At 31.0% G+C, this 24,467-nt stretch overlaps 1 protein-coding gene across 1 annotated transcript in view; it reads left to right on the top strand.

Annotated features, from left to right (window-relative positions):
* Positions 1-24,467, top strand: part of LOC148305565 (inactive rhomboid protein 2-like) — a 262,551-nt gene that overhangs the window by 114,838 nt on the left and 123,246 nt on the right. The window lies entirely within an intron of this gene.

Below are 24,467 nucleotides of genomic sequence, written 5' to 3'. Positions count from 1 at the left end.
TCCGATGGTAATCGATAATTTTTTAAAGCAATTTTTACGCAAGTTCCAACTAACTAACTAACTAATTTTTCTTCTAACAACCCAATAATAAGTTTAAAAAAAAAAAAAGATCGTAACTTCGAAACCTTGAAAGTTTTACTGGGCAAAAAGACGTCGAATATTATTTTTAAAAAAAAAATCTATAACTTGACAGGATATGCAAAATATTCAAAAAACATTAAGTTTGTGTAAAGTGTTATATTTTACTCGTATTAATAAGCTATTTGGCATATGGAAATACTTACATTACATCGCTCTATAATTAACATCGTTCAGCATATGAGTAAAATCATTATTTGATACTATTTGCATAAATGTTATTATCTTCTTCGTCTTTAAACCCTTATCCGCACTGATGGTGCATAGGGCACTGCATCATATAAACGCAGTGTTATATTGATCGTTAACACATGAGGGAAAGGTGACCAGCCCTCCGTCCAGGGTAATTAACATTGAATAATAATAAAAAATACTATAATATAAATATTAAAGTAAAAAATAACTCAAATTTTATTTGACCCTCTCTCTACCTGGGAATCTAACCCGAGACCTTCAATACGGTAGTCGAGCATACTGACCTTTACACTTCACTACGGAGGCGGACAAAATAGTATAATTGTGTTATTTGAATTTTAAATGGAGTCATTTGCGTAGCCTTATGGTAAATGGGTTAACTGCAGGTAGAAGAAAATATATGGGAAAATACATAAAATAACACAAAATAGACCATTTATTTTTTGTTGTTGTTTTTTTCCCTCTCAACATAATTGGTAACACAACATGAGTTTGCAGTAAAGACTTTCCCCACGAGCTTGAAATAAAAAAAAAATCAAAGGATTTTATTTTTCAATTTTTATTTTATTAATGTCAAAGATGTGTTTATATTCAAGCATTTTAGGCATTCGAAAAATCCAATACGCATTTTAGAAATTCATTTCAAAATTTTAGCTTTAAGAATTTCCAAAGCAGCGATAAATTACAAACTGTCGCTCACAGCGTAAAGACGGTGGCAAAATTTACGGATGAAAATTTTTAATCGATTTATGGAATTAATAATGTAACTTAATTCCTTTGTCCGCGGGCTATATCTCTTCATTCTCCGATGATTTACTTCGGCACTCCCCAGAACCCCCCACCCCCCACCCCCATACAACCCCCTAGCAACACAACCCCTGCTATGGTCACGTCCCTCTAAAGCCACGTTCCCGGAATCTAACCTCTATGACCTCTAAATCTTATCTTCTTCGATCAGGATTAAATTTTAAGTCGTAGGTAGAAATAGTTAAACATTTTTCATCATTTAAAGCATTTAAAAAAAGTTAAGGTGCTGTTGCTATTCAATTGAAAAGAGAAACATTTTTGTTTTTATTATTTACAAAAAACTTCAATTTCATACTATTTCTGTGAGCCTAACCGACTCATTATTAGAAATAGGTATAAAATTGTTGTAGAGTCGGGAAACTCAGACTCAAGAGTCCGCGACACTAACCACACGGGACCACAACCCGACACAAAGTCTCAGTTGCTATAATTTTTTTTTTAGGTACCAAGAGGATGTATTAACTTACATAGTTGTTTTTAAAACCAAACCTTTTAAATCCGTTTTTTTTTCACGACTGTAAAACATTATTCGCGACATTTAGAGTGTGTCCAAGTACTTTTTCACAAATCTGAGTGTTCTCCACTCCACTGTGTTTTTTTTGACATCTTAACATAGATGAAGAAGAATTCAGGAGTCTGGGTATTAACTGGGGTTACGACATAGATATTATGATACCCTGGTTAAGTGATCACTTAACATTCACCATTCTACCCATGATTGACAACCACACTACTTAAATTTTAACTCCTATATATTTACATATATCATTAATCTCACGATAATATATGTATTTACATTTGAGTTCACAAGAGCCATCTATATCGGATTACGAAATCGTGGGTAGAATTATAAATGTTGCACGTGTGTAAAGTGAACACCAACCAGCATATAGGTCATAAGCCTTGTACCCAGACTTCCATAATTTTCTTCGTCTATGCTGAGATGTTTGTACAACTTAATGTATGAAAAATATATATAAAACCCTTATCCGCACCCAAATGGTGCATAGGGCACTGTGTCATATAAACGCAGTGTTATCTTGATCGTTTATACATGAAGGAAAGGTGATCAGCCCTCCGCTTCAGGTACCAGTCCATGGTAATTTTGAATGAATATTACAGTGAAAAAATCACTTGTATTTATTTTACCCCCCTTGGGAATCGAACCCGGGACCTCCAGAACGGTAGCCGAGCGTGCTGACCATTACACTACGGAGGCGGACATATGAAAAATAAGTTGTACAAATTTTCAGTATGGGTATATAAGCCCTTCTAAAAATAATGATTGATATTTATACCCTAAATGTAGCCTTTAAGAATAGATTTATGATATATTTTAGATTTAAAATAGGATAGGCACACCCTCGTGTATTAGTTGAGTGAATCGTTCAACGAATTAGCGTGATTCGTTGTTGCACTTACACAGTTGCGAGCTCAGCGCCTTGGTAGGAGTATAGCCACAAAAACAAAGTGAACTATACAGTACACTTTATTATTGCAGGTTTGGCATAACTCCATGGTCATTACCTTATTTATAGGACAACAAAACTGAAACATTGAAATAGTTTGAGAACCTATAAAACCCTACCCTCGCGATGAGAATATAAACAACTTGACGTTTACACGAATGCTAAATAATAAATAGTAAAAAATCTATACGAATATTTCGCTGGTTGAGAATTGTTTTGTGCTATATTCACTATCGTCGTTCGCCTCCGTAGTGTAATAGTCAACACGCTCGGCTACCGTTCTGGAGGTCCCTGGTTCGATTCCCAGTGGGGGTGTCAAATAAATATAAATGATTTTTTCACTCTAATATTTATTAAATACTACCCTGGACAGGTACCTGAAGCGGAAGGCTGATCACCTTTCCTTCATGTGCCAACGATCAAGATGACACTGTGTTTATATGATGCAGTGCCCTATGCACCATTGGGTGTGGTTAAGGGTTTGATATCAAAAAACCATATTTCATACAGACTGTTTTCACTTTTCACTTAATAAAATAGACATACATAGTAGGTGCAATCCCAAGAAATTATTTATTGCACGATATTTCAGGGCCGTGCCAAAATTGTATTCTTGAGCCTCTTTTATTTATGAACGCACTCTCCGTTTCATAGAAAACGTTCGTAAATAACTCCATTTGCTCTCATTTCTCACGTACGAAAATCGATTAAGCCCCATTAATGCAGTGAAAATATGTAATCAGTTCGGCTGTGATCCGCCCACGCTCGAAAGAAACACTTACCCAAATTGGACACGTCCCTTTGAAAGATCCTATTCGTGAAAAACACGAGCAAAACACGACTCGAGTGAGATATTACCGTTTTAGATTGTTTCCAGCGCAAGAAAATATACATACTTACATGTGTGAAAGTGCTACCAGCATACAGAGTGTCGTAACGTCTCGAGTCTCTCCGTGCCACTTACGATAATTTATCACAAAAGTATTTATAAAACGGAAACATCATTCTAAAATACTAATTTGGTTCCGAAAGTTCGTAGTAGTGACATATCGCTCACTCCTTTCAACAACGTCATATATCAAAAATCGTCAAATTTCAGTTGTGCATGTTTTTGGAATGCGTAGAAAATGTACTATATCCCAGCAAAAGCGGCATATTTTTAACTTAATATTTTCCCGCTACAGGGCAGAAAGTGTTGTTTTTGCATTTAGAAGAAAGGGTGTTGTTTTATCATTTTATTATAAATATACTAAATATTTTTCAAATGGGGAAAAAACACTCAAGTTTTACCTGAAAAGATCTGTTGCACAGTAAAAAGTTCTATAATTGGCTCGATATTTATTTTTAATACATTTTATTATATTCTCAAATACTAAAAACGATCTCCTGAAAAATCAAGTTTTTTGATATTTGACGTTGTTGAAAGGAGTGAGCGATATGTGTAGGTCCTCACTCAAAAAGTTACATTTCCAATATATCACAAAAAAACATCAAATGCAAATCTTTTCTGTTTACTGTATTCTATTGAATTCTTAATTGAAGTTGCGACTAAACATAACCAATCCTGTGTTAAATCATCAAATCCCACCAAAACGTAACAATTTTACAAGCTGGAATTCCTGATTACCTAAAATCATTTATAATGGAAATGTAACCATTTGGTGAGGACCTTCACATATATTTAGGATTGTTAGGAATCAAATGTATTTTCACTCATTTTTAATTTAAGTTTCACTAAGTAAATACCACTATTTCTTAAAATCCAATGTGATACGTGGTTGATGCATTCCGCATCATTTTCAAATACCGTATGTGAAGCTAATTTTAAATTTTAAAGAGTTGGGTCCTTGGGACGTTGAAGGTTGAAGAGGGGGTAGGAGCTGTTTATAATTTTTAAATGGTATTTATTTTTTAAATTTTATCAGTGGGAACAAAGACTATAGGGGGGGGGGGGCTTTAATCATTGTCATATTTTAAGTAAAGTGGTATTTACTAAGTGAAACTTAAATTATAATGTATAGATTTTACCACTAAGTGACTGCCGAGTCAATCAATAAATGTATTTTCACTCCTTGTAAAAAGTTTTTTGTTTGATTGTTTAAATAATAAACAATACCCACAAGATTAATTATTGTTCCGTACACGTCATATGGTGTCGTGTACTAACAAGGTTTCATAAGTGTTTTCATGCTCCCTGTGTTACGCGATATTGATGTTGTTATTTTTAATCATTCAAAACTAAAAATTATAAATTGTTCGTAGAGAGACGTAGTGCGTGTAAAAAGGATTCAGATCTTGGTCTCTTTTTGCTTCTGTACTGATGAGGGCGTTTAAAAATATTCAAAATATAATTATGTAAATTTATAATTGAAAATCAAGTAAAACGACATTCGGGGAAAGAGTTTCATATCGTCAATTTCATTGCAATTTTTTTTTTCAAATTACATATTTTTTCAAATATATGTTTTTTTTGTTTCTATACAAAAACATCAAAAGGTGTTGTTATAGAACAGGAACAGAACAAAAGATATATCTTTAGGTACATGTAAATATTACGGAAAATATATCCAGCAAAAATATTTTTTAAAGCTGTGATAAGGAAACGTCCAACGTCACAATATAAGTAATGCGTATTTATCCTCCGAATAAATTTAACGGCAAACATACAAAATTACGCGCAATTTATTAAATTAAGACCGTAATTTAAAACATCATTAATAAATGAAAAACGTATTAGTTCAATCAATATTTTGACATTAATTATATTTGATATTAAGTGCGCTAGAGTTTTATAAAATTCGTGTTTCTGATACAACCTATAAATTATAATCTTAATCAGCCCTTTGGCCTCGTCTGTGTAAATTAATTTATCGATTAAGTTTATTATTTTAACGTTTTGCCCAAGGGTAAATTATTATTCTATAATCCCCTGTTTTTATTGAAAATTCAATATGATGACCGTAAGGCACAAAATACGAATACAAAGTAATGTTATCAGAACTTATTAATTAATTAAGTTGCAGTGACGTACATAGGGGTGTCTTTTTTCTAATTTTTGACCAGCTAAAATTAAATAAATATAGAAAAGAAAACTGTCATAAAATACGTACTAAGGTGTATCCTTTTTTAAACTCCTGATTTTAGGAGATCTCAAAAGTTTCCTTTACAAATAAAAAAAATAAAAAAATAAAAGAAAAATTGCTTTTCTTTATTTATTGATTTGGCGTTTAATTTGTAGAACTCCATTTAAATAATGTATTAATTTTTAAATCAAACACATAATTTTTGTGTCTACTAAGTTGTGTTTTATTGTTAAAAAACACATTAAAAAAATAATATTGTGACAATTGTTTCATCTAGTTTTGGAATTTTCAAAATCTGTGATTGATTTAAAAATTAATACATAAATATTGCTTTTGATCGGCTAAAATTACATAATTAAAGAAACAAAGTTTGTATCAATTTTTTAAACTCCTAAAAAATTTGTAATCAAAGAGATCTCAAAAGTTTTCCTTATGAAGAAAACAATTCTAAAAATGAATGAAATATTGTTTTGCAGCTAAAATTTTAAAATGAAAGAAAATAATGTCGCCATGAAATTAATGAAACGTAATTATAATTTTTAGCCTTTGATTAATGAAATATTTTTTTTATTATTATTAAAGTTAAAAGAGCCGATTATTCTTAACCGACTGTAATAATTTTGCCAGGGTTGTATAAGTTATAAGCAGGGTTTGTATACCTTTCTAGTTTGCGAAATTGTGAACAGGCAGCCGCAAATACTAGTCCTTAATTTCTCTTTGTGATTCGTGTCGAGGGTATTTGACGAAGGTTTAGTCGCTTCCTCGATGACTCTATTCCGAACACGTAAGGCTGAGAGGGGAGGCCCTCGAGGACACCACGTGAAGACGCGAGGCTTTCAACGTCTCACCCTTAAATGAAACCCCATGAAATATGTATATTATTAGTATTATTATTAAAGTAATCGCTGAAATATGTTTTTTTCATTCCCTGAACAGAAGAAGATAAATATTGTTGATATTTCATATATATATACACACACACACACACACATATATATATATATATATATATATATATATATATATATATATATATATATATATATATATATATATATATATGTATATATATATATAAATAAATATATATATATATATATATATATATATATATATATATATATATATATATATATATATATATATATATATATATATATATATATATATATATATATATATATATATATATATATATATATATATATATATATATATATATACATATATATACATATATTTTTTATTATATATTTTTTTGCTACGCAACTACCATTTGTGGCACTTAATACATAAACTTCGAATTTTTTGAGGTGATTTTGTGTGGAAATCTGAAATCATGATTCAAAAAAAAAATTATCAACCATATCTTGACACGGCATTCTTCTGAAAAGATTATTATTTTTATATGGATGAGCAGTGGATTGGAAATACAAAGTTCCAATCGTTGTATCCAGCAGTTAAAATTTTCCATATAATCATATTCCATAATATTTTAGTGATGTAAAAATTTCATTTATGAACGGTTTAATCAATTTACATTATTTTCCAGTGCCATGTTTTTATGTAGCTTAAAATATAATACAAACTATATTCGTATTAAAAACGGCAAACCTTTTGACATCGGCGTTATTCTCGTAAGTCATAAGGCACGGAGGTCAATGCTTAGATAAACAGATCGGCTATAATCTGAATTGCACTTCCACTGCGCTTTGTGCCGTAAAGTGAAGCTATAAAAATAAAATCCACGTCTATTTCAGCTTTATGTCTTCAGTAAGCGCTCACTGCTATGGCTGGTTAAATCATTTCAATTAAATAGCAAAATATTATTGCCGAATTACTTGCGATAAGATAAAATAAAAACTATCTAACCAAACATCACGCCGTTTCTCCGCAGAGGTGGGCAGAGAGAACAGAACTCTACACTTATCTGTATTTATACACAATCTTCGCTTCTTCTACATTCATGCATATTCTTATGCATACACGCCGATTATTCCGACTTCTGACCCAACCACTTTCAAAGGTGTTGTTATAGTGCTGTACAGTTAAAAGCGAACATGGACAGAACAAAAGATATATCTTTAGCTAAATGTAAATATTACGGAAAATATATCCAGCAAAAAATATTTTTAATAGCTGTGGTAAGGGAAACGTCCAACGTCACAATATAAGTAATACGTATTTATCCTCCGAATCAATTTAACGGCAAACATAAAAAAATACACGCAATTTATTAAATTCAGAGCGTTATTTAAAACCTCTTTAATAAATTAAAAACATGTTTGTTCAATCGATATTTTGACATTAATTATATTCGATGTACACAATCTTCGCTTCTTACACATTCATGCATATTCTTATACACACACGCCGATTATTCCGACTTCTGAACTAACCACTTTCAAGTTTTTAAAATAAATACTTGATTATGCCAAGCTTTCCTCTGCTTCTATTACCAACCACATTCGCTTTATAAATTTGTTTAACTATCCTTTCTCCACTCTTTCGATTTACGTGCCCAAACCATCTCAATACACATTTCTTAATTTTATCGATAATGCTTATCTCAATCTTGCATTCTTTCCTCATGAACATCTATCATACAACGTTTTTTCGCACGTTCGTGTGAGGGAACGTATTTTGAAGATGAAATAATGAACAAAGAATAAATAAATCAAGCCGTGGGGAAAACAGCGTATTAATTTATAATACAATAAAATCTTCCCATTGACGAATACCCTCAATCCGGTTTTTTAAATTCTATTTTTTTTGGCAAAAGATAACTAAGAAGTGTAGTATTATTTTTTGACATCTCATCAAAGATGAAGAAGAATATGGAAGTCCGGAAAAATGCCCAAACTTCATCTTTGATGAGATGTCAAAAAGTAATATGAATATAACTCCTGTAATTGGAGATAATCCAGATTTTGTGAACAAGTATTTGGACACACTCAAAATGTTCTAGTTTAATAGTGTTTGATAAATACACATTTCTTCCCGTATCACGGTTTTTCATGTTTTCTACTAAAGTAAAAAAAAGGCTCTGATTACGTGTGTCAATATGGGATGCCCGCCACTGAGAAAAATAAAATAAAATTTTTTTCAGTCATTTATCGAAGTTAAACATTTACAGGGAAATAGTTAAATTGGCATAAATTTTAATGCACGTATACCAGGTATACGGGTAAAAAGACATTTTATAACTAATTTGAAATTGAAACAATACGGCTGTGCATTGTTATTATGTTAAAATCAGCAAAACTTTGTTAACAATCGTAAAAATAATATATGAAAAAACAATACTCCTCAGGTCTTTGTCTAAATGGAATAGTTTTCATGGAATTCGCTTTATAAATGGTTTTATTCGCTATTCCCGGAAATCTTTGTTTAGTCATTTCGATTACTCAGGAAAGCAGTACTTGGAATCATTTTATTGTTCAAATAGTTACGAAGAATAAGACAATTGACACCCTATGTAAATATTATTATTGTTTCATATTCTAATGTTCATTTTGATTTCTTTTATTTTTTAGACAGTGAAATGCGTTCAAATATTAAATATTGTGATTGAAATCTTTATAAAATAAATTAACTTTATAAAATAAAACAACTTTGTTTTAACCACTTTTTATTGGTACACCAACCGGTTTCGACAAGAACCTTGTCATCCTCAGGGTTTATGTACTAATTTTAAAACATTGAAATACTCATAGTTAGGTTAAATTTAATTACCCTTCCCTTACGATACCAAAAACTTCCACGCACTCCATACACCATTTGAAAATGTTATTTAAAAAACGGGAAAAACTCCTAAATGTTGCTTTTATTGAGCATTGACAAGGTTCTTGTCGAACCAGTTAGAAAAAGTGTACCAATACAAAAAGTCAAAGTTGTTTTATTCTATAAAGTTTATAAAATGTGCCACAAAGTATCTGCGTAAAACATTCAAGAAATCATTGAAATCATTTAATCATTAAAAAAACCTCTTCTATCCGACAATTTTTTTTACAGGCATAGATCTAGCGTTTATTACATTCAAATATCCCAAAGAACCTTGTATCAAGATTTATTTAGATTCTCAGCAGAGAAAAAGCATATTTTATACGTCGGGAATATGGGAGTCTGGCCATTCAAAGCATTAATCAGCCCATTATCGAACATCCATATTGGCCAATCTTAATATGTAATAGCTTTCTGTATCTTAGTTCAATAAGTTTCCAGACTTGCTAGATATTCCTGTCGTAAAAGAGATGCTATGTATCTATTGAAAAATCTTTAAATAAATAAGTGCTCGAATCTTAAAAGCTGGTTAAAAGTTATTTCCATTATCCGGGGGTTTATTCCGATCAAAAAAACATACCTTTAAGTATACCTTTCATGCGAAAAAAGGTTCATTGGGAAAGTTACTTACAAATGGATTCAAAATGTGTGAGAAATATGAGATCTGCATTTATAAACTATCCTCAGTCGCCTATCACCAAATATTTGTAAGTAAATGGATACTTGGGGTTTTAATATATTTTTTATTTAAAACCAATTTACAGGTTATAAACTTACTCTTATAGAAAGGTATTTAGATGATTTACATAAAACATGGTCCAGAGAGACAAGGCATCGCCATAGGCTTCGTAATCACATAAATTTGAACACACCGTTGTTAAGTTTTTCTTTAAATAAAAACCATCCCTTAGTGAAGTAACTTTACAATAGTGTATTGAGAACTTTACAATAGTGTATTTAGAACTTTACAATAGTGTATTTAGAACATTACAATAGTGTATTTACAATAGTATAGTTTACCATCAGGACAAGTGTGTTTTTAAAAAAAAAATCGTGAGATGTTCTTAAAAATAGTTGTTGCTGTTAGTTCGGGGTAATGCCAATATAGGCGTCCTAAAAAAGTAACAACAAGATATCTTAATAGAAAATTGGTTTTACTCGAGGTAGTGAATCCTGGTATAAAAAGTATAAATTTCTTATTGGTTAAATCTCAAAGACTTTTCTAGAGCTTTGTTGAAAACCTTCGTTGTTTGATGAAAATGTTTCACGAGCTAAATATATTTATAATCTATTTAAAAACGTTTTACGTGATTAGTAAGCTTAAAAATAAAACCTTTTAGCACAGTTTTGAATTGTCTTTTTATTACATGGAAAATATGAATACACACGAATAGATTTTCCTTCGAATGTCACTATTCCGACAGTAGTCCAGTAAAATTCGTTGGTGACGTAAGCAGAGACCCAAATAAGTTTGGTTCGTTCGCCTTCGTGTAAGTACTCAAAAACTAAGTTACTAATTTCCCCAAAGTCGGGAAAAACTTCAATAGCCTTTTATCTTAATAGATATTCGAATCGAATAAAGTTTTCTCGGGGGGATTGTATATTTTTCATTTACAAATATGGTCTTTCAGTCGTAAATATTACATGAGGCAAATAGCGTATTTACGTAATAACCCATATTTACGTATGCGTATAATATTATATATAGTTATTAAATATTTACTTTAATTTTTCCTTATTCCTCACTTTTCCCTTATTTTAAATCCAAGTTTTACTTGTCAAATACCACTGTTTCTTTAAATCTGTTGTGACATGTATTTCGATGCATTCGAATCACTAGAAATATGTATGTGTGTACATATACAGTAAAAATATTCATGTTATACTTGGTAAATACAACTTTTTCTTGAAATCTATTGTGACACGTATTTCGATACATTCTGCATCATTTTCCTAATTAAATGATACGGAATGCATCTAAACACCTATCATAAAAGATTTTAAGAAATAGGGGTATTTTTTGTAGAACTCCAACCTTATCATAAAACTACTTGTGGAGCACAGATGAGGGCTGGTCGTGTGGTAGCGCTGGAGTTCAGTGGTGCAATTGGTAGCGAGCTGATCTTCTTTCATCTTTTCTCCAGTATTCGTTATTTATTAAACACGCTGTTTTTACAATGGTTATATAATAATATTACTATGTAGATAATAATATTACTATGTAGATTGACGAAAACACTTGTTTTATACCACTTGAGTTTTATTAAAGACTACATGTTTCGGAAGTTAAACTTCCATCATTCAGGTCTGTATAGTAACTTAAATATAAAATATAAAATAAATCATTGTAACATGTCTTACCACAAAGTTAATGCCGAAACAATAAATAAATTACTATGTAGTGGTAAACTTTGTACTTTTTTATCTTTTTACAAAAATGTTAGTAATATTAGTATACAACCACTCGCCGTGAGTGAATATTACTAACATTTTTATAAAAAAATAAAAAAATAAAAATGACTAACCACAAAGTATATGCTTCAAATATTAATAATTTTAAGAATATAGTAAACTTTGTAATTAACTATAGTTGTAATAATAAAATAACCATCTTTGATATCTCAACATAGATGAAGAAAAATATCTGGGTATTTACAGGGCTTATGACCTATCATCACGGGCATCATTATTTTAACCTGTACGACTGTATTCGAGTGTTGGCTGAAAATATACACTTGTATGTTTATAAAATAGTTTGAATCCTTAAAATAAAATTTGACAGCATCCTGCATGGGTCGATTCGTACACACCCTTTCCCCATCGGAACACATAGTTATCAGTCTTCCTTTGTCTGTCTCCGTTCCGCAATCAATCATTGCTGCGACACCTCAGCGGGGAAATTTACTTTTCTAATGTAATCAATTCCAATAGTTTTTGTTCGCCATAGAAGGAATATTATTTTACGGGCTATATTCAATTTATGCGTAGCGGGATTGGTCAAACTTATGTCTACACAATTCTCTTTAAATTGGGCTACAGAAATAATTTTAGCCACATCATTTTGAGATTTATCTTATTTATTTTAACTGCAGACAGTTGGTGGAATTCCATTTTAAATTTTTGGGTAATGTATCCAAAATTAAACAAGGTTATTGGATTGAATTCTACTTTTATTTATACATGTATATGATAATATGTGACGCGTTTCGTCTTATTAAGACGTTATTAAGCTAAACTGGCAGTGCACAACGGAGTCCTGGTTCCAACTCTAATGTATGGAAGTGAAACATGGAGTTGGCAAAAGAAGGATGAAAGTAGACTGAATGCAGTCGAAATGCGATCTCTCAGAAGAATGTGCGACAAAACGATGTATGATAGATGTACGAATAGTGAAATAAGGAAGGAATGCAAAGCTGATATAAGCATTATCGATAAAATTAAGAAGGGTGTTTTGAGATGGTTTGGACATGTGGAACGAATGAGTGAGGAAAGAACGGTAAAACAAATTTATGAGGCGAATGTTAGCGGGAAAAGAAGCAGAGGAAGACCGAGAAAAATATGGCACGATCAGGTATGCCAAATACTTGAAAGTGGTCAGGTTAGGAGTCGTAACAATCGGCGGGTATGTATGAGGAGATGCATGAACGTGGAAGAGGCGAAGAATGTTTGCAAGGACAGAGTGGTGTGGCGCTCTATTCTCTCTGCCTACCCCTGCGGGGAAGCGGCGTGATGGTTAGTTAGTTAGTTTTTTTAAGACGTTATTAAACATTGACTAAAATATTTACAAAAATATAATAACAATGATTGCTATTATTGAATTTTATTAGGTCTAGTGGTAGATACATATAATGGTGGGTAATTCAGTGGGTAATGTGGATTTATTTTATTTTATTTTTTATTATTTAATATATTTACATTTTTAAGTACAACATAATACAATTTCCAAACATTTATCCATATGCCGAAATTATAGTTTTAGATTCGCTGTGCCTGTCTCTGTTTGAGCTTTATCATTTAAGCTAACTAGGAATTTGGTTTTAATTGTTGATTAAAATTTAATTTTACTACTACTGCTACTACCATCATTACGCCATTTCTCTGCAGGGATAGACAGAGAGGATGGAACGCCACACCATTCTGTCTTTGCACACAATCTACGCCTATTCCACATTCATACATCTTCTCATACATACACGCTGATTATTTGAAGTTTTTGAAAAGCTGATATTTTTTATTGTTTTTCCTATGAAAGTAATTCTTGATGCGACTTGCACATATAAGCATAGATAACTTACACATGTTTGCACGAGTATGAATATGCAACCTCAAGTACCCTTACCATTGCCGATTTCATCCTTTCTTTTTCTAATCCATATTAGTCCCTTGAGTACTCATTGACAAAGATAAACAACCTCTGAAACTACGATAATTGTATAAAAATAAAAATAAGAACTCAAAAATAGTACAACTCTATGAAAACTAGGTTTGGCACTATGGTACTACATTTTTTTATCCGATGGAGTAAATTCAGGTCCGAAAGGGTGACTTTACAAATTACTTGGGAATAATTTCTAAATCAGAACGTTTTTATGGGATGATAATAATTATCAAAGACAAAGAGTTATTTCACAATAGTTGAACAAATTTATGAGACGAATGTGGTTGGTAATAGAGAAACAGAGGAAGACCGAGGCAAACTTGGCATGATAGTACGTTAATTTAAAATATTTATCTCTAATGATTAAATATTTTTCTTCAAACCTTGACTGTAAGCATCAGCGTTTGTATATAAAGTTGAACTACGTTGCATTGTAATACATCATGATTAATGGTGTATAAATTAATTAAACACATTTGGTACCTTATGCGCAGACGAAGTGGTCTGTGAAAAAATATTTAAACTTTATAAAATTAAACTATTTTTTTTAACCACTTTTTATTTTTACTTTTCTCCAACCGGTTTCGACAAGTACGAGTACCTTGTCATAATTAGGGTATAACATGTGTTCAGGGTTAAACATGTAAATAGGGTTAAACATGTATGTTTAACTCACGATGACAAGGTTCTTGGCGAAACAGGTTGGAAAAAGTACCCATAAAACGGGTTAAAAAGTTTTATATTATTAAGTTTATAAAATGTGCCACAAAGTATCTGGGAAAATATTCAAGAAAAAAATTGTTGGCTTTGTTCGTATGTTCCAATGTTCCTTTAATCAAAATACTAACTACTAACTGTACGTATATATTTACATCATTGCAATCCTTTTTATGCTGGATTCGTTTCTCTGTATCAGCCCTTCCAAACAACCCTTTGGCTTAGCATGACTTATTTGACGGTTGAGTACTACAAACAACACGCCAGTATTTAGTATTTTCCGTGATTCTAGCCACTTCCCTTATGGATTAGTGGAATAAATACGACTTGCTCTCCTGGTCCTACCCCCGGCAGGGTTGTTTATCGCCCGTAGCTCACGGGGTTGTTTTATTACACCCTTTCCTCTTACATAAATAACATTCTTCCTTCATACTTACAGAACCTCCACATACAGCCTTTGCAATAACACAGTTTCCGCTGGTGGCCTTAATCGCGTCTTCAAAAATACTTTCTTCTAAAAAACTGTGTCTTGACAGTAATCTGATCGAGATTTTGATTTTAATGACCTTAAAAAATACGATTTATCAAATTTAAAGCCATGAAAAGAGAGTGACTGGATATATATCGATTAAAGGTATATTTATTAAAAGAATGTGAAATATAACGGATTTTGATGACAATCCAGAATCATTGCGTTAATGCATATAAAAATATCAGATTGACATATGTCAATATACCATATATATGGTAAGTTAAAATCTTGAAGTTTAGTTAGCGAATTATTTTAAACACAAATTAAAAAATTGGTCCGTTAACGGAACTCAGCATACGTAATCGTAAAATATTATCGGATCAATCTGTTATTTTTTGTATTGTATCATTTTTTCATCATATATTCATAAGGGATTTAAACAAGCTAGATAAATAATAAGCAAATGATTTTGTTATGTATTACCGCAAATAAAATCAGGGTTAAAATGTATTTTTATACGATGTACGTCCGCCTTATCCTAATATTTTGCAGATATACAAAATCTAAGATCAAAGATTGCAAATTTTACTAGATGGTAGGTACTGATAAAAATTGTCCTCGGAAATACTGTTAAACATAACGAATCTTTGTCAGTAGCCATACATAATAAAAAGATATGCTCGCTTCGTTTTTTTTAGTACGTGAGTTCTAAACGACGGATATATACTTGAAATAAAAATAATTTTAAATTCAGGGGGTAATGTTCTTAATATTTTTTGTATTGAATTTTCGTTAAACTATCAACTGTAAACGAGTTCATAGAATTCATCCAATAAGTAGCTAGATATTATATAAAACCATATGTAATACGAAGTAATAAAAAATGGTTTCACTCATAAAATCAAAGCTTAGATCACAATATTAATTTTGAAAGAAAAGCAAGGAATAACGCGTATGTTTATTTAAAATAACGAGTGGAAATTAAAACGATATTCTCATTTTTTACACTCTCGTCGAATTAGCTGCTGAAAGAAAGAAGATTGATGCATTTATAATGTGATAGCGGGACGCATGTTACGAAACCCCTAGACGGGTAAGGAAACAAATGTGTCCATTCTAGAAAAGTTGGATATGCGAGTACATGTCACACAGACCCTCCTTCATTTATTTTTGACGAGTTCTAAAATGGTAATCCTGAAAGGTTTTTGCTTTTTAAAGAAATGGAAGGAAAAATATAAAATAATAATATCAAGGAGCTGGAGTGACCAAATAGTGGACCTGCCTGGGGCCTCAGTTTCTTCCTCTGTTCACTTAACAGAGAGAGAGAAAGCTTATAAACTAGAGGTTCTTATTTTATAAAATTAGTTATAAGTTTATTTAGTTTTTTCGGACTTTATTTTCCTAAGGTAGATTTCTAAAGTAAATCAGAGGTTTTACTGGGTTGTTATGTTAATATGAAAGCTTCAAAGATTTCATTGATTTATATTTCATGTACTTTATGGTAAAATTGATTCATTTTTAACGTTATTTTTACTTGGTAAATACCAAGATAATATTTGGGAAATATTAAGATATTTACCACGTAAAACTAAAATTAACATTAAAAAATAAACTGTTAATAAACCTCGCCGATGATGTACTGAAATTAGATCTATATCTCAATGGAAAAAGAGATATTTATCTAGGTCTTTGGAGAGAACTTGGCAATTTTTTCGTTGTAATATTTTGGGAAAATCAAATAGAGTCTAACCATATTATACGAGTACACCAAAAGTAGGTCACAATTAACTCAGAAATCGGATAACGTAACTAATCTTATTTTTACATTGTACTGTTTCGTGACAGATACTGTCAATAGGAACTACCAGTCTGTTGTCTATACGACAATAGTTTTTAGTCGAACATGTATAAATTTTGTATGTATGTAAATATAAACATACGTAAATACATATCGATCTGATATACTAAGTATAAGCTGTTTCTTAATTAATTTCTAAAGCACGCTTTTTAGCAAGATCGTCAATGTACCTAATTCTTTTCTGTACATGGATTTTAAATTAAAAAAAGCAATATAATATTAAATGGGACAAATTTTTTTTGAAAATGAATATATATCATCAATCGTATACGTATACATTTATATATATATATAAATATATATATATATATATATATATATATATATATATATATATATATATATATATATATATATATATATATATATATATATATATATATATATATATATATATATATATATATATATATATATATATATATATATATATATATATATATATATATATATATATATATATATATATATAAATAAGTTGGGTATTTTGTTAACTGATGTTATATTTTGAATTTTCAACAATAATAGTATCTACAACATTTTGAGTGGGTCTAAATACTTGTTCACAAATCTGGATTATCTCCAATTATAGGAGTTATTTTTTTATTTTTCTAGTGAAAATTCTAGTAATCAAGTGCAATGTTTCGAAATTGGATCATATATATAGAACTTCCACGAATTTGAGTAGTGTGGTTGTCAATCATAGGTAGAATTGGTGAATCTTACACGCCTGTTAAGTGACCACTTAAACCAGCCTTGGACGGTTGTGAGCCCCGTAAATGTCCCGACTTCCATGTTCTTTTTCATTTATGTTGAGATGTCAAAAAATCTTATGAATCATAGTATTTGTCACGTTAAAATTCAATTCATTGTTTATAATTATTATGGATCTCGATTGTTGTAGTCTTATCTGTTATGTTCAGAAATTTTGTCTTCTTTTAATGATACGTAACATTTACATTCCCTTTTATTTGTTGATAGTATACTACCTAGTTTCTTTTTTGGTGTTCCTTAATTTGCAGTATTGTATTAAATGATCTACTATTTTTCGTATTATTTTTACAGTAATATTGATTTTTACGGAGGTCAACATTTTCGAAACAGCCTGTAGATTACCCACCCTCTTTCCGCCCGATGGCATGTGGACTCTATAAAGATAAAGAAGTCATTTCGGGTAATTAAAGAGGCCCTAAGAATCTTGTTCTTTGTTCTTTTAATATAGACTCAGATCGGATCGATACAATCATAATTAAGGAAAAAATGCTGGATAATGGCACTAAAGTAAAATAAATTTTGATAAAAAATCATCCAGTAAATGTATTAATTAAAATACATCAAAAATGATATCAAATTAAAAGGTTATGTAACATCGTGACGAGGGTCAGGGCTTTGAGCCTATCATTTAAACATAGTCCGATTTCATAGTGTAGTTATTAATGCATTTTTCTACTGTGCTAGAAGTCCTGGATTCGATTCCCAGGGGTTAAAAATGAGTATTGAAAAAATTGATTTCATTCTAATATTTCGCTTTATATTTAATTCTACTCTTTATACCGATGCTCAAAACAAATCACCTTAAATGTAAGTGATTTTTTATTTTTATTTATTTAATATCACCCAAGACTGGTGCCTGAAATGCAAAACTGTTCGCTCTCCTTAAACAAATTTTAATTTAAAAAACTCTTAGCCTTACTTTTTCTCTTAGGATTTCTACAATAGTTGATTTCTCTGAGAGTGATAAAAAATTTTCAAACGAATGTTGTATTTTAATCCTAACTATTAATTTACTATTTTCATCAAAAGTTAGATTGCTTGCAGAGTTTAAAATCGTTTTACAAAAATAAGAGTAGCCATTACCGAACTCGTTATGTATTTTAATAGTTTTTTTTCATAGACGCGTAATATGCATGAATTTAATATTATTATCTACATTGTAGTAGTCACAAAATTGTATTTGCAAAGTTATTAAATTTTGACAATATCCATAAACAAAATTATCAAAATGTAAAGTGCTCTATTATGTTGCGCTACTTAATTGTCTACTACAGAATTTCATAACGTTTCAGCGAAATACGTAATAACACTTAAGTGGTTTATAATAACGTTAGCATAGATTTTCTGCCACTTTATTTAAGTATATTCATCTGCACAAAGTATCGTAAAAAATAACGTTAATAAGTAATTGAATTTGTAATGTTATTTAGGTGCAAGTTTCTTCATATTAATCACTATTTTTTATTATTATTATTTTGTTAGACACTGGATTATTCACCCTGCGGATGAAATTTTAATATTTAAGTGTCTCAACTTGTCGTCTTTAAACTAATGAAGATGGAACTCCAAGTATCCCAGGGCTTTGACCTGGCATTTGGCTGGACCTATGTTCAATTAAAGAAATGTATATAATCCATCAACATTGCCTTTATGAAACTTTAAAAAATTCACGCAATACGGATGTTCAATAATGGGTAGAATGGTGAAGGTTACACAAATGTATAAAGTGATCACTTAGGCCAATAAGTTGGCTGTTTAAAAAATGCGATAGCAACAATTTGTTACTGAAATGCGTGCAAAACGTATACTTCTCGTGCCGAATATCTGGGAGACGGATTTTTGGCGCTCAGACCAAAAGCATTGCCGGAAATCTGGTATTCGTATCCGGCCAAATCGTTGTAGGTTTCATCTCTGATATCTACATATAATATCTTCTATAATTCATCTATAAGAAAGATGAACAAGAAGACATGGTTTAAGATATGATTTTCAAAGTATAAAAGACTTTTTTGGTAAAATATTAGCTAAATAACTAATAAAACGAAAGCTCACTTCAAAGCGATGTTTTCAGATATTTACATACAAAGGCTCAAAGACCGCTGCTGAATACAAGTTTTATAATAAATGACTTTTGATAGGAGTCGTTTTGTACTTCTATGTGCCTGAATGGAAAGTTCACTAATAAAACTTAGTGAAATATTGGATTTGTTCAAATTATGGACAAGTTTACTACTTAGGGGAGAGTGCCCACGAGTGGGACAGAGGATGAATGGGACAATCGTCCTCCAGCCCAAACTATTATTACAAAAAAAAATTAAAAATTACCCAACATTAACGCTGCGATATTAGACAGATTAATCCTCAAACCTTAGTTCTCGACTGACAGTAAAGCGAGTAAGACGTGTTACAATTTTTTTGCGTCAAAAAGTAAATTATATATTGCAATTTGATTTTGTTTGTACATATAGGTTATGATAAGTGCTGCAATTGATAAATACAATTATTTAAGTTGGTTCTCTCAGGATATTATAAAGTATGTTTCATCAAATTTACTTTAGAATAAATGTATCGATTTATCTATTTTTCTAAAAATCACGCATTTCCTTGAATGGGACGCGCGCAGTGATCATGAATGGGACGGTCCCACTCAAGGGAAAATTGCCCCATTCATGGCGAATACTTTTAATTTATATTAAAAATCGTTTGTACTCGTTTGTATTACACGCATTGTAAACATTATATTGTTTTTAGGTTATAATGCCAAAAACACGGCATCGTTCATCAACCATCAATCACCAACGTTCTAATTGAAGCTGCTGTAGAAGAGGTTTTAAATAAAAGCAAAATATTAGGTCGGTTGCAAAGACATATGCAATAGGAAAATCTTCTCTTTATAGACATGTCAAACAAGTAAAGGCTGATAGGAAATAAAAGAGCCTATCAGCGGAAGCTAAACTGGCAGTGCATAACGGAGTCCTGGTTCTAACTCTAATGTATGGAAGTGAAACATGGAGTTGGCAAAATAAGGATGAAAGTAGACTGAATGCAGTCGAAATGCGATCTCTCAGAAGAATGTGCGACAAAACGATGTATGATAGATGTTCGAATAGTGAAATAAGGAAGGAATGCAAAGCTGAGATAAGCATAATCGATAAAATTAAGAAAAATGTGTTGAGATGGTTTGGACATGTAGAACGAATGAGTGAGGATAAAACGGTTAAACAAATTTACTAGGCGAATGTTATTGGAAAAAGGAGCAGAGAAAGACTGAGAAAAACATGGCACGATCAGGTAAGCCAAATAGTTGCAAGTGGTCAGGTTGGAGTCGTAACAATCGGCGGGTATGAGTGAGGAGATGCATAAACGTGGAAGAGGCGAAAAGAATGTTTGCAAAGACAGAGTGGTGTGGCGTTATATTCTTTCTACCTATCCCTGCGGGGAAGCGGCGTGATAGTAAGTTAGTTTTTTTAGTTAGTTAGTTCAGTCTGAAGCGAGAAGAAATATTTTCCACGTATTTAAATTCAGCTGGAAGAATATGTTCTACAGTACAGAAATAAATCAGTAAGGGGAAATTAAGTATAATATCTGACACTTCAGAAAAGGACAAGTTTTTGAAAATACAATTATTGAAGAATGGAAAATGAAAACCTATAGATAGACCATAAAATAAGCCTAACGCTAAAAGAGTTTTAAAAAAAACTCAGTTTTCAACAAAATATTTCAATGAGTGATGACAGAGATCAGTTCAGATAAATCAGTTGAAATAGAAGGTGTATCACTGACAAAAACAAAAGGAAAGGAGGATAATAAGTGTCACATATGTGAAGGAAAATATCAATATAGTTTTATGCAATGGCTTAAATGTAAATTTTGTGGCCCATGAAAAAAAATAAAATTGCCAAAAATGTTGCAAAAATGTTAAATAAAATTTCTTTTACATGTGTCTACGTATTATACGAAAGTGTCTACAGATGATTTTTGTTTTAAAATAGAATTATTCCATCAATCTAGCATTTTAATTAATGTCCTATTCATGGTATACTGGTGTCCCTCTCATGGGAGGGTGTTTATGAATGGGACATTTTAGGACATGATTTGAAATCGATTTTTCAGGCAGTTAGGTTAATTTTTTTAGAAAACAAAGTACGGCATATTTGTAGCTAAAAGATTGAATAAAGAGAAACCACGTTTACTTTTTGTGATTTATTTTACAGAGAAGAACTAGAGAGGCAAAATCAAAAACGTCCCATCCATGGGCACTCTCCCCTACTGCCAAGAGCCATCGCTTTAAGAGCATATTAAAATGCTCGATCTTTTGTACAGCTATTTTCAAATAAACATGCTTAACAATTAAATAAACTACCGACTGTTCTTGACCCATATATGTCGGAAGGACATTCACTCGATCTTTAAATTTTAAAATAATAAACAGAAAACACTAAAATATATCATTTGAGTTATGTACATTTTTTGGTGGAACTGTATTTTATGTAATAATATAACAAATATTTGATTTTTTCCACATTTATTTTATTTGACCACTAACCAGATTTCATCGTTGCTAACATCATCAGACTGGTGGGAGGCTAGTCAAAATCTTAGGCCAAACAACAAGGCAGGGGTTGAAAACCATGATTTAACATAATTTTTTGGAGAAAATGAATTGAAATGGAATAAATTAAAGTAGTGTAGTGTGATAATAAATATAAGTTACGACAAGGATTTTAGGTATGATTTTGTAAAATTTTATTTATGAAATGAATTGTTATATGTACATTTAAATAATATATGGATGAATCTGGAAGCGTTGGTCGACAACTCTTACCCACTACACATTTGTATTGGGAAGCTGTGTTCTTTGAAATATAAAATTTCCGGCAGTTTTTTCTCATCGACGTGACATTTCAATATCTATTGGTCCTTTTCTAATGGGTTTAGTAAAGATGAATGTATGTGTGTGACTTGGTCATTAATATTTCTTTATTGGGGCAAAAAAAATCTCTAAAAATTATGAATCATAATTTTAAACCCCGGCCTTGTCGTATATATAACAATTTTGTCTAGCCTCCCACCACCCTGATGATGTCGGTAACGATAAAACTAGGTCAAATAAAATAAATATGGAAAAAATTATGCAGTCGTTATTTTATTATACGAGAAAATATATTATCGTAAATCAAATATCACTATCGTTCTGCTATTAAGAAATTAAAATTTAAAATTTCAAACTAAAAAAGTTAGTTTAACTGTAAATATCAATAACTTTGAAATTAAATGATGGATATTTTGTAGTGATACTCGTACAATAATAAAATACGGTTAACGGTTATTTTAATTAACTGGTTATTTTTGAAAATTAACTGGTTATTTTGGCGAATATATTATTTACATGTTGAGTTTAAAATAAAATGTGCTAAAAATAGTACGTTGCGATACCTCTACATAAACCTCCTGTAAGTTAGGCCGGGATAAAGTTGTTCGATTTTCAATTAGCGTTATGGACTTCACTCACGGTTCGATGGAACTTCGACGTCTCTTGAAAATGCGAACAAATTTATTAATTAATATCAAGTGGCATAACGACTAAATTCATAATTTTCAAGATGAGATAAAATCGTTATTCAGTTAAAAATACCACAATTCGATTAGCTATTTAAACATTATAATTTTATCCCTTCTAAGATGGTATAAATTAAATGTGTCAATTACTTGGTAATTCAATACATCCCTTCGAGGACATAATGGTTATTTATATACAGACGATCTATTTATGTAAATAAATAACTGTATTAATTTATTTCCGAAAATACGCGGTTTCACAATGATTTGAATAAGTGAAAATTAAGTTTTGTTAGCTAAATCCCGTATTTTTAAAATAATTACTTTTGTATGGGTAAAAGTGCGATCGATGGCTATACAACCCTAGCGGACCCGAATGTACTCAGGCAATTTGACGCTGTACCCAAAGGAAAATTAACCTTTGACTTAACTTTTATTTTTGTTTTGTCCAGAATATACTTTATTTCGTATAATAGCACAGCGATGCGCTCTTGAGGTAGAGTATTTTACCCAAATAGCGCTGTATAAATGATTAAAAATAATAAAATGAACAATTCTCTTCATATGTTTATTTCATAATATGTAGGTACAAAAATGTATATGCGTTTTGAAATTTAGTTGCTGAATTGGATGCATAATTTTAGTTATTATTCGTCGATGAATTCCAGTAAATGCCGCCTCGTTCCCTCGGGAAACTGTCCGTTACGGGGTTGATTATCGTCAAACGTGGTTCAGTCCAATTTCACGAAAACGTATACCTCAAAAAACTGTAAAGTAAACAGAAGTTGTATGAAAACGGGCAATAAATTGTAACTTCATGACAAGTTGCTATGGTTCGCGGTTCTAGTATCGCCTTAATGACCTAAGCATAGACACGGAAGAGCCTTGCATTTCTACAAACTATAAATTATTCCAACAGAAACGAAGAATCTCCTGAACGGTGGATTTATGAGTGTACTGTGACTACAATAGTTTGTTAGTCAGAAAGTAAACAAACTTCAAATCATAAGGTGGTTTATTTTTAACAAAAACTTTTTATTATCCTGTATTGTATTTGTAGTATCTGACTCTTAGCAACACGATAAATATGGAGAATACTGCCGGTAAAATTTTCTATTTAGGATATATATATATAAATCGGGTATTTAGTGATACATATTATCCATCAAGTTGAATCGTTTTACGTTTCACGGCGCACAATACTTCTCTTTATTCTTATTTCATTTCCGATACA

The sequence above is a fragment of the Brachycentrus maculatus genome, unplaced genomic scaffold (assembly GCF_059751285.1).
Source record: "Brachycentrus maculatus isolate JH-2025_06_01 unplaced genomic scaffold, ASM5975128v1 h1tg000269l, whole genome shotgun sequence".
NCBI classification, from domain to species: Eukaryota; Metazoa; Arthropoda; class Insecta; order Trichoptera; family Brachycentridae; genus Brachycentrus; species Brachycentrus maculatus.
Note: the sequence above shows the minus strand (reverse complement) of the source record. Positions and strands in the feature narration are given on the sequence as shown.